This window comes from Rhinoraja longicauda, chromosome 8, assembly GCF_053455715.1.
Source record: "Rhinoraja longicauda isolate Sanriku21f chromosome 8, sRhiLon1.1, whole genome shotgun sequence".
Classification (NCBI taxonomy): Eukaryota; Metazoa; Chordata; class Chondrichthyes; order Rajiformes; family Arhynchobatidae; genus Rhinoraja; species Rhinoraja longicauda.
Genome location: NC_135960.1, coordinates 59,593,442 through 59,610,462, shown reverse-complemented (window position 1 = coordinate 59,610,462; position 17,021 = coordinate 59,593,442).

Here is a 17,021-nt window from a genome sequence, read left to right as displayed (position 1 = left end):
TCTCAGAGCTCTATCTAACTCTCTCTTAAATTCATCCAGTGATTTGGCCTCCACTGCCCTCTATGGCAGAGAATTCCACAAATTCACAAACTCTCTGGGTGAAAAAGTTCCTTCTCACCTCCGTTTTAAATGGCCACCCCTTTATTCTAAGACTGTGGCCCCTGGTTCTGGACTCCCCAACATTGGGAACATTTTTCCTGCATCTAGCTTGTCCAGTCCTTTTATAATTTTATATGTCTCTATAATTCATCCAGTGATTTGGCCTCCAATGGCCTCTGTGGCAGAGAATTCCACAAATTCACAACTCTCTGGGTGAAAAAGTTCCTTCTCACCTCAGTTTTTAATGGCCTCCCCTTTATTCTAAGACTGTGGCCCCTGGTTCTGGACTCCCCCAACATTGGGAACATTTTTCCTGCATCTAACTTGTCCAGTCCTTTTATAAATTTTATATGTCTCTATAAGATCCCCTCTCATCCTTCTAAACTCCAGGGAATACAAGCCTAGTCTTTTCAATCTTTCCCCATATGACAGTCCCGCCATCCCAGGGATCAATCTCGTGACAAAGACTTTTCTGTCCTCGGTCTCCTCCATTGTCAGTGAGGCTAAACGCAAAATTTGGAGGAACTGCATTTCATATTTTGCTTGGGCAGCTTACAGCACAGTGGAATGAAATATTGATTTCTCTCACTTCAGGTAGCCCCGGCATTCCCTCTCTCTCTATCCCTCCCCCACCCAAGTCGTACTAGCCTCATTGTCACCCTCCAAACAGCTTACAATGGCCTGTTTCCTTTATCATCATTACTTTTTTGCATATCATTCATTGTTCTTTATCTCTCCACATCACCGTCTATATCTCTCGTTTCCCTGATCCCTAACCAGTCTGAAGAAGACTCTAGACCCGAAACGTCACCCATTCCCTCTCTCCAGAGATGCTGCCTGTCCCGCTGAGTTACTCCAGCTTTTTGTGTCTGTCTTCCCAATGTTGTGCCTTTCATCAATTTTCTTACAGATCAAAATGCCTGTCGGTACCTGCTGCTGTTACAATGCCCTTTAATAAGTGCAGGTTGGGTTTAGGTAGTACAGGCTTTAAATACTCTCAAAATAGCTACTCACAAAATAGGGTCACGTTGAAATAATTAGCCATTAAACAGCAAACAGGCAATTTACAGCAATCATAAGCAGGTAAATGGACAATGCCATGGTTTCTGCATCACAAGAAATCGATGTGCATTTAATCATGCTTCATAATCCTTGTGTGTATTTACCGAAGCTGTCCAACTTATAATTAATTCCCAGTGAAGTTATCCAAGAAGCAGCTGAGGAAGGCCAGTATGCACCATGTAAAAGCCATGGTCAAATCTCAGAAGTAGGCAAATAGAACAAAATGTCAAATTTAATCAGTTAACTTCAAAGCTCTCCTGGACTATTTTGATAGTGGATAGACACAAAAAGATGGAGTAAATCAGTGGGATGGAAAGAATGGGTGGCGTTTCTGGTCAAGACTCCAAAGACGTACATGTAGGTATGTAGGTTAATTGACTGGGTAAATGTAAAAATTGTCCCTAGTGGGTGTAGGATAGTATTAATGTGCGGGGATCGCTGGGCGGCGCGGACTTGGTGGGCTGAAAAGGCCTGTTTCCGCGCTGTATATATATGATATGATATGAAGACCCTTCTTTAGCGGTTTTGACCCAAAAAGTCACTCATTTCTTCTATCCAGAGATGCAGCCTGTCCCACTGAGTTACTCCAGCATTTTGTGTCTATCTTTGGTGTAAACCAGCATCTGCAGTTCATTTCTATATATTTAACAGTGGATATTTGAACTTCCTTGAGATCATAAAATATATTATGCGATTCAGCTTATTCACCCTAAAACAATATATATTTATGAATTATAAACAAGTTTCCACTCACCAACACAAGAGCTTCAAGCTGTGAGGCTTACATTGTACAACCTTCCCCTTCACTCTTTTTCTGTTAGTTCTAACATGTTGATGATCACAACACTGCATTCAAAATGACAACAAGGTTAATAGTGTTCATAGTGATGCAAGTTCAAATGTCACAGCAACCTTGGGCAAGTGTAAATCTGCAATGAAACGTAAGAATTCAAAAGCTGCTGTCAAGAATGCAATGCTCTGCCATTAACTTTGTAAAAGTGACATCTTATTGCCAGAGTCCATTTCAAATCCATTCACGAGAATCAATTTTCTGGAATTGGATAAAAAAATACTAAATGTCTGAGAAAATCCAAATCCTTTCTGGTTAACTTTTACCAAATTATATGATAGATTTAAAGATGGAGCACGTTTAAAAAAAATTCCACCTCTCTCTTAATCTGATCCTTATGTCTATTTTGCTTTCTATGCTCAAATTCACATACAAATCATCTATTTTAGTTTACATCTCCTTGTACTAATACTTGCTTTGTGCATTCGCTGCTGAGGGAGCTGGACAGTTTCTTGCCCTATTGATTCAGATGTCCCAGGCAGAGTACCATTTTCTTTGCACATCATCTTTCCAGCAATTTGCTGTAACTATTATTGATCCGGTTCTTCAGCTGACTGGTCAGCTCATAGTGCTTGCTGATTGCCTGCCCAAGACCAGCTTACTCTTATTGGAGAAGGATCTTCGGCACAATTTACTTTTGAGAAACAGACAAGCATAAACATATAAACACATGAGAATATTAAAAATCAATTTAAATCAATTAAATCCATTGAATGCACTACAATGCTTTATAATCACAAAATGCTGGAGTAACTCAGCAGGTCAGGCAGCATCTCGGGAGAGAAGGAATGGGTGACGTTTTGGGTCGAGACCCTTCTTCAGACTGATGTCAGGGGGGCGGGACAAAGGGACAAAGGGCTGGACAATGCTTTATATTTTTAGTGCAGGCCCAACACGCGGATTTCACAGTCGGAGAATTGGGAAATTTGAGGAGGGCAGTGTATTTTGTTGGATTCCATTCATGTTGATATTTGGACATCACCCATCAGCTGAGAGCAAGTCTGAGATAAAGCCAACAGTTCAGAATGGAATTGTGTTTCATGGAAAATATGAAGCATCTAGATGGTCAATAGCTAGACAAGTTAACAGTGAATGCAATTTGTTGTACAGGTAGGCTGTGGTGCAGCTAATGGACTGCTGCCTCATAGCTCCAGTAGCCTGGGTTTGCTCTTGATCTTCAGTGCTGTCCATGTGGAATTTATGATCATGTCTGTTTCTACTAGGTACTCTAGTTTCCTCCCACATCCCAAACCTGGCAGTTCAGAATGGAAATGTTGAGTTTTTTTTTAATTGGAGAATCTAAGCTATCAAAACAGGCCAAAACAAGAAATACTAATGGTGATTCCCTGAAGGTGGAATCTCATGTGGATAGGTTGGTGAAGAAGGCGTTTGGTATGCTTGCCTTTATAAATCAGAGCATCGAATATAGAAGTTGGGATGTAATGTTGAAATTGTACAGGGCATTGGTGAGGCCGAATCTGGAGTATGGTGTACAGTTCTGGTCGCCAAATTATAGGAAGGATGTCGACAAAATGGAGAGGGTACAGAGGAGATTTACTAGAATGTTGCCTGGGTTTCAGCACTTAAGCTACAGAGAGAGGTTGAACAGGTTGGGTCTTTATTCTTTGGAGCGTATAAGGTTGAGGGGGGACTTGATAGAGGTTTTAAAATTTTTAAGAGGGACGGACAGAGTTGACGTGGGTAGGCTTTTCCCTTTGAGAGTGGGGAAGATTCCAACAAGGGGACATAACTTCAGAATTAAGGGACAAACGTTTAGGGGTAACATGAGGGGTAACTTCTTTACTCAGAGGGTGGTGGCTGTGTGGAATGAGCTTCCGGTGGAAGTGGTGGAGGCAGGCTCGATTTTATTATTTAAGAGTAAATTGGATAGGTATATGGATGAGAGGGGATTGGAGGGTTATGGTCTGAGAGCAGGTAGATGAGACTAGGTCAGAGAAAGTGGTCGGTGTGGACTGGTAGGGCCGAACGGGCCTGTTTCCGTGCTGTAATTGTTATATGGTTAATGCTGACACAAGAAACTGCACATGCTCGAATCTTGGTAAATGCTACTTGTACGATTGTAGGGATTTTTTTCGGTCTTGATATTTAATGTTACTAAATTTTCTTTAGCTGTACATGAATATTAAAAAGGATTTGGAAGGACAATCTACCAATCCATTTTTCCCATTTGAAATCATATTTTTTAACAAATTGCAATCTTAAATATATGAATGTTCTTCAGTTACTTAACATCTGAACTATCAGTACATTTCATTACCACTTATTTTTAGTCAGCAATTTAATTTCATTGGTTTGATCGCGGCACGGTAGCGCAGCGGTAGAGTTGTTGCTTTACAGCGAATGCAGCGCCGGAGACTCAGGTTCGATCCTGACTACGGGTGCTGCACTGTAAGGAGTTTGTACGTTCTCCCCGTGACCTGCGTGGGTTTTCTCCGAGATCTTCGGTTTCCTCCCACACTCCAAAGACGTACAGGTATGTAGGTTAATTGGCTGGGTAAATGTAAAAATTGTCCCTAGTGGGTGTAGGATAGTGTTAATGTACGGGGATCACTGGGCGGCACGGACTTGGAGGGCCGAAAAGGCCTGTTTCCGGCTGTATATATATGATATGATAAATTGAAGCAAGAGATAAAGAACAGGTAAACATAAAGAACCCCTTTGGTACACAGGAAAACAATGCCATTGGTTCAGCCAATGAAAGGACAAAGAGAAGCAAGAATTTATATAGAGACATTCCCATCCATTTCGGAATATGCTCAAGTACAGGCAGCTAGAAAATCACTTTGTGATGTCCAGTCATTGTGGCAATGGGGGAAATGTAGTAGCCTAATTAAACACAGTTCCTTCATTTAGTAATGTGCAAGCAAGCAATCAGATAATTTGATCGAGGGAAAAACATTTCTCAGGACACAAAGGATAACAACTCTGTATTATTGTCTTCTCCCATAGGTCTCACCAGCTTTGAATTTAAAACAGAGGCTATTGCCAACATTGCCATTCCACAGTTTGAAGGTGTTATAACTCACAATGCACAGTATTATTCAGCAAACAATGTCAATTAATTCAGAAAGCAGAGCCTATTTAACAAGCAAGACAGAAACTATATCAGCCTCTCCTAATAAAAGCAGAGTAATTCCTCCAAATAAAACGCAGTGAATGTTGGATATAAATTATGTGCCCAGGGTTAATCTCACTTAATTACATCTGGGTTCCACCAAGATGCAGCACAGAACGCCACAGGCGATCCTTTTTCCCTGTAGCTATCAAACTGTACAGCTCCTCCCCCTTCTGTCATGGAGTAGACTGATCACCCCCCCCCACCCCCCCACCTCCCCTTCCCCAAATCTTTGCACATCCCCAATCTTTTCCACTCGTCACTTTAATTTCATATTTCATGTATCTTGTATTTTATGACTGTTGGCAGATCGATTTCCCTCCTGGGATAAATGAGGTTCTATCGTATCGTACCGTATTGTATAGTATCGTATCTGCGTTCACCTACCTTCATTGACTGGGAAATTCCACCACGACCGCCGCCTTCATTGAGATTCCACTTCCATCTTCACTTCCCCAACCCCTTTAGTTTTCCAAAGGGACTGTTCCCATTGTGGCTCCTTGCTCCACTCTTCATTAACCACTCCCTTTCTCACAGCACTTTCCTCAGCAATGAGAAGAAATGCAATGCCGGTCCCGTTTCCATTCGCTTTCCCACCATCCACAGACATATTAAACTCTGAGTATCCGAGAAATTATTTCCAGTGACTGAGTATCTAGTCTGATGAAGGGTCCCGAACCGAAATGTTACCTATTCATAGTCTCCAGACATACTGCCTGACCAGCTGAATTACTCCAGCACTCCTAGCGTGATAATTTTAATTGATGACATTGCATCCAACTTATTATATTATATTTAAAATGTAATATTATACCAAATGGTGTATCTGAAATTCTGTTCTTCCTTGGCAATTCCTTAAAAGTAAGGATTTATTGCTTCCACTTTAGGTGTTCAAAGATAATTGATGAGTTCATAGAAACATAGAAAATAGGTGTAGGAGGAGGCTATTTGGCCCTTCGAGCCAGCACCGCCATTCATTGTAATCATGGCTGATCATCTACAAATTGGAAACTGCAGAGTCTTGCACGGATGGAGTAGCAAGTGGGTGGGTAGCTTGTGAGGTGGTGTTTTTGTTGATTTTTAAAACAAACTTTATTCGTGATTTAAAAAAATGTACAAAGCAAGAATAATGCAAATCGTTCTTCGTGTGTCTATACATTCAAGATTGCTAGTGTTACACACAGTAGTATTGTCACCTCTCTTTTCCTTTACACAAAGCACTGTTGCTTTGGGGTGGAATCACTTCCCTTGTTTGAGGGGTTTCCTCACCAGATACATTCCCTGAATGTCTAGTAGCAGAAAGACCCTAGCCTGTGGTCCTCTCCACCACAACCTTTGTGTTGGCAGCATCGACCTTCAATGTAATCTCAGCATGTACTCCTGCAGTCTGAAAATGGGCCATTCAGCAACATTCCCTTATGGACATCTCGCTATGCTGGAAGGACTGCAAGTTTTGGACAGTTCAAAAAACATATTTCATTAAATTGATAGTCTTCCAGCAGCATTTAATATCCAGGGAATATCCTATAAATTAGAGAGTCTTCTGTGACACAGCTGCTTGGGATGAACTGGGACAAGGACACTTGCATCTTTCATTAGATACTTTAGGCAAATCTACAATATTCAATCTTCAAAGAAGTGGGCACAGTGGTGCAGCGGTAGAGTTGCTACCTTACAGTGCCCGAGACCCGGGTTCGATCCTGACTACGGGTGCTTGTCTGTATGGAGTTTGTACGTTCTCCCCGTGACCTGCGTGGGATTTCTCTGGGATCAACGGTTTCCTCCCACACTCCAAAGACGTGCAGGTTTGTAGGTTAATTGGCTTGGTATAATTGTAAATTGTCCCTAGTTTGTGCAGTATAGTGGCAGTGTGCAGGGATTGGTTGTCAGCGCAGACTCAGTGGACAGAAGGGCCTGTTTCCACGCTGCATTTCTAAACTAAATAAAAAATGTGCAACTGTCTCTTTCCCATTGCAGGTGTCCTGAAAGCAATATGCTTTGAGACTGAGATTTCAACAGCGCAGGCTGCATCTGAATAGAAGGGTCCCTCATCACCAGTCAAGTAAGGTCGTGGTGTTTGTTGGCGAGTTCTGACATGAGATGTCCTACCTGGCAATCTGGGCACTCTGCTCAGGAAACCACCCCACAAGTTCCATCAAGTCCTTGTCCTGCAGTCCTTATCCTTACAGGATGTTCTATGACGACCACTGCCTGATGAACATGAGGTCAAAGGAGTTGGTCTGGAAGAATTTTCCATGAAGGATAATGTTCGGTTGACTGGGATATTGCATGGCAGCAATGCCAGGCCCGCCTTCACAACAGCAGGGCTACATAAAATCTCAGCACATAGTGACACTTGATGTCCACAAACATTAGCCTGTTGCAGCCACACATGAAGGTGGCCTTCAGGATGAGTGCAACATTGGGCATGCTTCTACCCCATTGTCTATGGACTTGTGCATCATGACCTGCACAAGTTTGGTCTGTATGGATCCCTTGTGAGGTGGTTTGGTTCTTTACCTCAGCTACTGTGGACTCCCAATGCAAGGCTTCCTCATTCTCAATCCCATCCCAAAGGTTCATTCCACCTTTTGAGTGATCATGATATTCCCTGGAGTCAGTGGGAATGTTACAGTTTACCAAGATGGCCTTGAGCACGTTTCTTTTCTTCCATCAGTAAGGGCGGCACAGAGGCGCAGCGGTATTGTTGCCTTAAACGCTGGAGACACAGTTTCAATCCTGACTACGGGTGCTTGTCTGTATGGAGTTTGTACGTTCTCCCATCACCTGCATGGGTTTTCACCGAGATCTGATCTTTCAATCCGTCCAAGCACACCTCCCCAATCTAAATCCATAAATGTTTGTAAAATATATATGATCATTGATTTTAATAAAAGTTTGTAAAATGGGTTTGAAAACCTATAACTGATACATTTGTGGTGACAGTTATAGTTATGTTAGAACTCTCTTTCTCCACTTATTCAAGTTTAAGGGTATTTTAGTTGCACAATCAATACCAATTTCATAAATTGCTCTCATATTTCTGAATACTGTCATTACTGTAATTTTTATGCCATTTAAAAATACATTCAGGACCATAATCATATGAACTATTATTACGAAACTAGCATGTTCATGGACAGCAGCCACTTTGTTTGTGGATCTTGACTGCAAACTTCTTGTATTGGTGAACAAGCATTGCATGTTTTTAATGGAAATGTTATTATCTGGGATTGAGGCTCAGGTGGTCAGATATTTATGTGTAGGAAGGAACAGCAGATGCTGGTTTTAACCAAAGATAGATGCAAAAAGCTGGAGTAACTCAGCGGGACAGGCAGCATCTCTGGAGAGAAGGAATGGGTGACGTTTCGGGTTGAGACCCTTCCTCAGACTGGGTTTATTTCAAGCAAACATCAGAAGTTTACCTGGGACTAGGGCGGAGAGGGGAGCAAGGTAGGATATATGGGTACAAATGGTTGGGGAGGTCAAGAACTGATTAAAGGGTAGGTGCAAGATGTAACAAGACAGGCATTTTAGTGGAATCTCCATGGGATGTAAGTAAGCCTTTGCAAGGACTTAACTGTTCCAGTGGTGCTCAGTCTGAAGAAGGGTCTCGACCCGAAACGTCACCCTCCTTCTCTCCTGAGATGCTGCCTGACCCGCTGAGTTACTCCAGCATTTTGTGATACCTTCCAGTAGTGATCAATGATCACTTACATGATAATGTGAACTAATTTGCACATGTAATACTTCAAACGGACCATTGCACAGGAAGAGAGCAAATTCACTCTGAGAAATATGGCTAAACTTCCAGAGCAACACAAACCAGCCCAGGAAGTATCTTTTTCACAGTTCAATTCATGTTTAATCTCTAGATTTGAAATAAAACAGGGCTGGAAATTAACAGTCATGATCGATATCTTTCCAAACCCTCGTATATTTGGCTAGTTCTGAAACGACAAGTTTTTTTTCCCCTTGATTTTATTTTGTTGTGCAATATCTTCCTTTTAAAGATGCCACTGGTAAACTTTACAATAATACACAGTGACATGCCTTTGAAACTTGAAAAGTTCTGGATAAAGTCTATGAACATTGCAATCAGCGACTAAGCAATGGCATTCATTGTCGGCCTCAAAGAACGCTGCCCCCAAAGTTCAAGCAAATTGGTGTTGCGCCCTTTCTCGTTATCGGTGTCAAATGTTATCAGTGTCAGTTTAAATGAATTCATGGCCTCTCGCAACCACAAAGTCATGAAACTGAGTCCACAGCTAATCATAAAGAATTCTCATGGAGCAAACTGGGGAGGAACAAGCATAATTTCTAAATTAACTTTTGAAACTGTTTATATGGAATGAAATAAAAATCAGAGCACACAAAATTGATTCAGATCGAACCTGATATACAATTTTATTTTAAACTAGACCATGTGGACCCGTTGGACCCAAACCTCTCCTGCATTGGTGCAGCACCCTCCCCTCCCCCCCCCTCCTTCCTCCCTCCCTTCCCCCTCCCCCCCCCACTCCATCCCCCTCAACCCCCCTTATCTTCCCTCCCCTTATTTCCCCCCTCCCTCCTTTCCTCCCCCTCCCTCCCTTGGAGATAAATTTAAACTTTAAAATGTGAATAACTTTAAAGATATAACACCGATTTCAATGAAACCTTCCATTAGCACCAAAGGGACGACGGTGAGTAAGGTGGGCCTAAAATTGTCATGCTATCGTGTACCGTTTTGGCTGTAGATTAGGAATAAACAAACAAGAGTTTTAGTATGTAGATTTCATTATTTTGAAATGGAACTCTACACTACTGACATGAAATAATGTTTGGAAGTCACATAGTTTGCTCAACTAATTATGGCTAGTTTTATCATAAAAAACTCGATTAAACCTCATGCAACAAGCCAGAACAGGTTCAGAATATTTTGTGACTAGTTCAAACTTACCGTCAGCTCAAGTCAACTCAAATGATTCTCTATTATGCCAATGATAGAAAGCTGAAAATAGAACAGTTTGCAAAGTTGCACTGAACCATTAATTATAGTTTCAGAATTCTTGCCTTAGTGGAAGTCTTAAAGTTGCTGCTTGTTTGATGGAGTAATGATGGTTAACACCAAGCTTCATTACAAATGCAAACTCCAAGCCAAAATTTAGTGCATTATTGTTTAATCAATGTGTGAAAAGGGCTATGGTGGTTGCTAACCAGGATTTTATTTGCCAAGTCAACATTTTGCTTCAGTTCTCTTGATGCAGTGAATGCAAATGAAAGCTAGCAAATTATTGAGAAAAAAAATGTGTACTGTTGACCTTTTTGATCAATGCATTCTGAAGAAAACACAAGAAATGCAAAAGAGGGTTATTAATCTGCTCATTGAGTATGTTTCAGGTGTAGATCACCATAATTTCTGAAAGATGTTTATTACAGTCATTAGAAACTACAGAGAGCATTGTATTCATTCCTGCATTGCATACATAATGGGTGTTGAGAACACTCGCACTTGCCAAAAGGAAATCATGTTCTTCACCTCCTCCCCATCCCCACCCCCCAAATATTTACTGGATTTCAGAATCATTCAACATTTGTGACATTTTATTTTTCCAGCTGGATCAAGCATTCAAATTAAAATTATTCATTGCTTTAATATTTTCAGAACTCTGTCGTTTAATTGTGTAGCTCCAAAAGATTGATCGCCCAGACTGCTGAATTTGGCCCATTGCCAATTTCAAGCTTAGTTTCAAAAGGACCTCATATTCAAATTATTATCCTGCCCTGAACTTCAAATACTATGGGGGTTTTTCTGCCTTTGAACTAATTATGGCTGCATTCTGAATCAAAATCAAAATTGGTTGATTTTCACTTGAGTCATCTTTCTGCTTTTTTTCAATCCGAACTATAAATACAGATGTTAATTAGATATAATTGGCTGCAGATTTTTCTTGAACCTGGAATGCAATACATTAGTAAAAGGGGCATGACATGACAGGAGCCGTCAGGGGTACTTTGTAACTTTGTCAGCGCCGTTTATGTGGTGACTATTTACATATCTTGGGTATGCAAGCAAACAATTTCACTGTGCCCATTATTCCATTCCATTCAATTCCAGGTCAAAAGGGACAATCTGATGACATATCTGAATCGCTGCCCAAAACAGCAACAAAGAAAATTCTCAGTTGAGGGCCGAAGACAGCTTAGTCCGACCACATAGGTTGCCCGTCATAGTGACACTAACACGTCCTTCTCATGAAACAATGTAAACGCAGTTACATTACTTTTAGGTTTGTGGATTAGAACCAAACCCCAGGGCAGATTGCCAATTTAGAAAACGCAAAAAGAAAAATTGGCTTTCTAAACTGTCTCTCCTGAAAAAGCTGTCCCTGTTGTTTGTTCACGGACAAGAGATCAAAACAATATAATTTTCTGATGCAACCTACACAATCTACTTCCATTCCCCCACCCCCACCTCCACCCCCACTTCCCCTCTCCTGTTGGGCAGAAGATAAAAAGTCTGAAAGCATGTACCACTTGGTTCAGGAACAGCTTTTGCCTTGCTGATATTAGACTGCTGAATAGTCCTCACATAAGCTACTCGTGTAATCCTGATCTTCCAATGTACCTCATTGCAGCCCTTGCGCGTTTTTTAAAAATCCGCTCTTTCTCCATAGGTGTTTCACGATAACACTAACTCTATATTCTGTACCTGGCTATATTATTCTCTTTGCACTACCTAACATACTTGTGAAGGACTTGATTGTCCTCATGTACAGTATCATTGACCAGTACACAAACACAGCTTTTCATTGTATCTCGGTACATGTGGCAATAATAAACCAATACCAATACATGCAAATAATGTTTAGATATGATGATGATAATCTCTACCTCCTCAACCCTTTCAGTTAATGAGTTCTAAATCCTGACCACCCTCAGGGTCAAAACATTATTCCTTATTTGCCCTCTTATTTTTCTACTGATTACTTTAAATCTATATCCCCACCAGCATCAACCTTCCCCCACCCCGTCTTTCAATCCTTGGTCTTTGAGCCTACTGCGATAGGAGAAAGCTCTTCACGATACAGCAGGAGGACACCATTAAGATGTAAACTACCACAGACTTGCGGCACATTAATACCATAGAAGGGGATAAATATTTAAAGTGCCTAAATGTGGCTGGTATTGCAGATCATTTCTAATTTTATCAGCATTCCCATCTCCCCAATAATCAGCAAATGTCAGCCAAAAAAACGTGCTTTCTCAAACACCCACCCGAAACTTGGAGTTTCTATTTAGTTGTCACGTTTTTGACCAGAAATTGCAAAATATCAGGGATCTTTCAATGCACATGCAATCAATGTATTTCTAGTTTTCCCAATATTTAACACAACATTGGATTGAAGTAGAGCCATCCTCAAAATAGATCATGTCCCCACCTTGAACTGTTCACCATCTCGTGTCTCCACAAATTCCTTGCTTTCACAAGTGTTCGAATAGCCTCTATTGGCATACTTTTGAAGAAGAATTTTGAAAGCTTTTAACTTTTTGATTGAGGTATTAGTCAGTTAGTTGGTAATTGATATAAAACTGATATATAAAGGCAATAGTTTTATATTGCAAAAAAACCCAAAGTGTTTCTTCACATTATAATAAAAGTAGATAAATAATTGTGTATATTGGTTTGTAAAGTGAATTTCATTAATTCTAAATCGTTATTGCAGCACATTAATACCAGAGAATATTTTTAGCTGTATTAAACTTCACTTTCACATGAATAAAGAAAATATAAAGTAAAATTTAGAAAGGATTACGAGACACAAGAGAGCACAGTTGCTGGAATTCAGAGCAAAATAAAAACCAAAGTGCTGAAGGAACTCAGCAGGCCAAGCAGCATATGTGGAGGGAAATGGACAGACTATGGTCTGAACAATGGTCCCCACCAAAAAAAGTCATCTGTCCTTTTCCCTCCACAGATGCTGCCTGGCCTGCCAGGTTTCTACAGAACTTTGTTTTGTTGTTGCTCAAAATGAATTATTTTTCAAAACATGAATTCTTAAGAGAGGTTAAGCTCAACGACAAGCAAACTACCAGGTGGAAATGAAGGCAGTGGTATTTTTTTCAACAAGGGGCACATTTAATGCCAGAATTGGGTGTGTCTAAAGCAATTTAGACTTGGAATAGCCTGGCGTTCTTTCTCTGAGGGGAGATGGTTACATGGGTCCTCTTAGTGTATGGGGGAATCGCTGGTCGGCATGGAGTTGGTGGGCCGAACGGCCTGTTTCTGTGCTGTATCTCTAAACTAAACCGAACTAAAGTAGATTCAAGTAGTTGTGACCTGCATAGCGCATTGCACCCGATCATGCTGACCTACTCTTCCCTCATAGAATTGCCATCCATGGTTCCCAGGGTAGGATATAATGGTCAGATTAGGAAAAGGGGAAGTGCAACGAGACCTGGGTGTCCTTGTACACCAGTCACTGAAAGTAAGCGTGCAGGTGCAACAGACAGTGAAGAAAGCTAATGGCATGTTGGCCTTCATAATGAGAGGATTTGAGTGCAGGAGCAAAGAAGTCCTTCTGCAGTTGTGTAGGGCCTTGTTGAGACCACACCTGGAGTATTGTGAGCAGTTTTGGTCTCCTAATTTGAGGAAGGACGTCCTTGCTATTGAGGCAGTGCACCATAGGTTCACAAGGTTAATCCCTGTGATGGAGGCTTGTATTCACTGGAGTTTAGAAGGAAAAGAGGGGATCTTATAGAGACGTATGAAATCATAAAAGGTCTAGACAAGCGAGATGCAGGAAAAATGTTCCCAATGTTGGGGAAGTCCAGAACAGGGGACACAGTCGAAGAATAAAGGGGAGGCCATTTAAAACTATGGCGCGAAGAAACTTTTTCACCCAGAGAGTTGAATTTGTGGAATACTCTGCCACAGAGGGCAGTGGAGGCCAATTCACTGGATGAATTTAAAAGAGAGTTAGATAGAGCCCTAGTGGCTAGTGGAATCAATGGATATGGGGAGAAGCCAGGCACAGGTTACTGATTGTGGATGATCAGCCATGATCACAATGAATGGCGGTGCTGGCTCAAAGGGCCAAATGGACTCCTCCTGCACCTATTTTCTATGTTTCTATCTCACTGCCCCTGTGAACGCTGGAGTCCACCTGTGTATTCTGGAGGTGATTAGGCATCAGGCAATGCAGTGAAAGGTTCAATTCCAGGTAATGGACCATAAGGCTCATTAATTGTAAAAGTCATTGACTTTAAGAGACTTTATCTGACCAAATGGAGACATTTAAAAACTACTTACAGTGTGGAAATAATGTACGGATATATATTTTTAGTAGTTTTAAACACAACAAATCTAAATTATTTTACTTTAGTTTAATGTTTTCATGTTGCCACTGAATGACTGGCCTATGTTAGTGACCAGCTGCAAATATCCTTACAATAGCACAGCCCTCTCTGCCTGTTGCTTGACCTGACCCAGAGCTTAGAGTAGTCATCAATGAGCAAGAACTGCAGGGCCTGAAAGCAGCAGTGTCAGATGTGGCTGTCCTCTCTAGGAAACGTTAGCCTCTGCAAAGCTGAGCATCTGGTACAACTTGAACCATGAGATACTGCAGCCTATCATTTTAAATTATCCTGCCAAGCAGCACAAAAACTCAGGCTGTGTATGCATATGGATGTAAATTTATTTTAGCAACTGTGTGCACAAAGTGGAATTACTTTTGATACACAGTTGTACTAGTCAGCGTTGTTAAATATGTGTTGATCATCTTAAATGAAGGGTTTTATTGTTGGTATTTCTATTACTTGCCTTAGGGAACATCCGCACAAAAGATAGACACAAAGTGCTGTAGTAACTCAGCAGGTCAGGGAGCATCTCTGGAGATAAAGGATAGGTGATGTTTTGGGAAAGATGACATTTCCGACCCAAAATGTCACCTGTCCTTTTTCTCCAGAGATGCTGCCTGACCCATTGAGTTACACCAGCACTTTGTGTCTATCTTTGGTATAAACCGGCATCCGCAGTCCTTTAATTCTACAATTTTGATTGCAGCCACACAAAAGAGCCTAGAGAAACCACATTTGAAATGAATGAGCATGTTGCTGTTTGAGGCAGTATAGACATACAGTGCATTCAGAAAGTATTCAGACCCCTTCGCTTTTTCCACGTTTTGTTACGTTACAGCCTTATTTTAAAATGAATTAAATTCTTTTTTTTTATCATCAATCTACATACAATACCCCATAATAAAAAAGCATAAACAGGTGTTTAGAAAATTTTGCAAAGTAATTTAAAAAAACCCTGATATATCACATTTACATAAGTATTCAGACCCTTTACTCAGTACTGTGTTGAGGCACCTTTGACAGCTATTACAGCCTCAAGTCTTCTTGTGTATGATGCTACAAGCTTGACACACCTGTATTTGGGTAATTTCTCCCATTCTTCTTTGCAGATCCTTTCAAGCTCTGTCAGGCTGGATGGAGATCGTCGATGCACAGCTATTTTCCGGTCCCTCGAGAGATGTTCGATCGGATTCATTTCCGGGCTCTGGCTGGGCCACCCAAGGACATTCACAGACTTGTCACGAAGACACTCCTGCGTTGTCTTGGCTGTGTACTTAGGGTCGTTGTGCTGTTGGAAGGTGAACCTCCGCCCCAGTCTGAGGTCCAGAACGCTCTGGAACAGGTTTTCATCAAGGATCTCTCTGTACTTTGCTCCGTTCATCTTTCCCTCAATCCTGACTAGTCTCCCAGTTCCTGCTGTTGAAAAACATCCCCACAGCATGATGCTGCCACCACCATGCTTCACCATGCTACCTGGTAGGTATGGTATTGGCCAGGTGATGAGCAGTGCCGTTTGGCATTCAGGCCAAAGAGTTCAATCTTGGTTTCATCAGACCAGAGAATCTTGTTTCTCATGACCCGAGAGTCCTTTAGGCAAACTTCAAGCTGGCTGTCATGTGCCTTTTACTGAGGAGTGGCTTCCATCTGGTCACTCTATCATAAAGGCCTGATTGGTGGAGTGCTGCAGATATAGTTGTCTTTCTGGAAGGTTCTCCCATCTTCACAGAGAAACTCTGGAGCTCTGTCAGAGTGACCATCGGGTTCTTGATCACCTCCCTGACCAAGGCCCTCCTCCCCCGATTGCTCAGTTTGGCCGGGCGGCCAGCTCTATGAAGAGTCCTGGTGGTTCCAAAGATCTTCCATTTAAGAATGACGGAGGCCACTGTGCTCTTCGGGACCTGCAATGCTGCAGAAATTGTTTTATACCCTTCCCCAGATCTGTGTCTCGACACAGCCCTGTCTCAGAGGTCTACGGACAATTCCTTCATCTTCATGGCTTGGTTTTTGCACTGTCAACTGTGGGACCTTATATAGACAGGTGAGTGCCTTTCCAAATCATGTCCAATCAATTTAATTTACCACTGGTGGACTCCAATCAAGTTGTAGAAACATCTCAAGGACAATCATTGGAAACAGGATGAACCCAAGCTCAATTTTGAGTGTCAGAGCAAAGGGTCTGAATACTTATGTAAATGTGATATTTCAGTTATTTCTTTTTAATTACTTTGAAAACAATTTTAAACACCTCTTTTCGCTTCTTCATTCTGGGGTGTAGATTGATGAAGGCTGTAACGTAACAAAATGTGGAAAAAGTGAAGGGGTCTGAATACTTTCTGAATGCACTGTAACTGCAGCAGCAATGCTCCAAAGAGTACAAGGTTTGCAGTATAACAAAGGCATGCTCCATCTACGGTGCTCGCACCACATCATTGCAGCCTGCATGTGCAGTGAGGGCCGCAACAAAATGGCAGGAGCATCACGGATGAAGGGCCGAGCTGCAGCCCAGACCCTGCTCCAGAGTTGTTCATCTGA